Raw genomic sequence first — 522 nt, forward strand, 5'->3', positions numbered from 1 at the left:
GAACCGCCCGCCCGAGGAGGAGAAATGGGACGCTCGGGACCCACCCCCGCGCTCCCCCCTCCCGCCCCCAAACTGCCAAACTGCAGCTTTTTAAGTTGTGCAGACTTGCAATAACTCCTCGGAGCCAGCTGCTCCGCGCTGGAGGCGCCCAGCGTCCCCTGGGCGCCCGCCCCGCATCACGAAATGGACCAGCTGCCCCGAGCCAGCAGCCGATGACCGCTAGCCTCAGGCCAGCACCTGGCCAGCCGCAGGCCCTTCAGTTCCAGGCCCGCAGCCAGGCTCACGGGAGGGGGTGGGGCAAAAGGATGGATGAAGAAGGTGCAAGTCACTTTCTCTGACCTCGTGGAAGTACCCGGTGGGGTCTGTGTTTTCTCCTTGTTTTGGTTTGTTCAAAAGTGGGAGTCAGAGAGTGATGTTTACAGAACCTGGGGGGTTTCTAAAAGGAGGCAAAGCCTGCTCCCTGCACGGAGGTTTGGCGGGAGGCGAGAGGGTGGTGGCAAGCAGGAATGGGCCGGGAGAAGT

This window comes from Myotis myotis, unplaced genomic scaffold (genome assembly GCF_014108235.1).
Source record: "Myotis myotis isolate mMyoMyo1 unplaced genomic scaffold, mMyoMyo1.p scaffold_m19_p_14, whole genome shotgun sequence".
Classification (NCBI taxonomy): Eukaryota; Metazoa; Chordata; class Mammalia; order Chiroptera; family Vespertilionidae; genus Myotis; species Myotis myotis.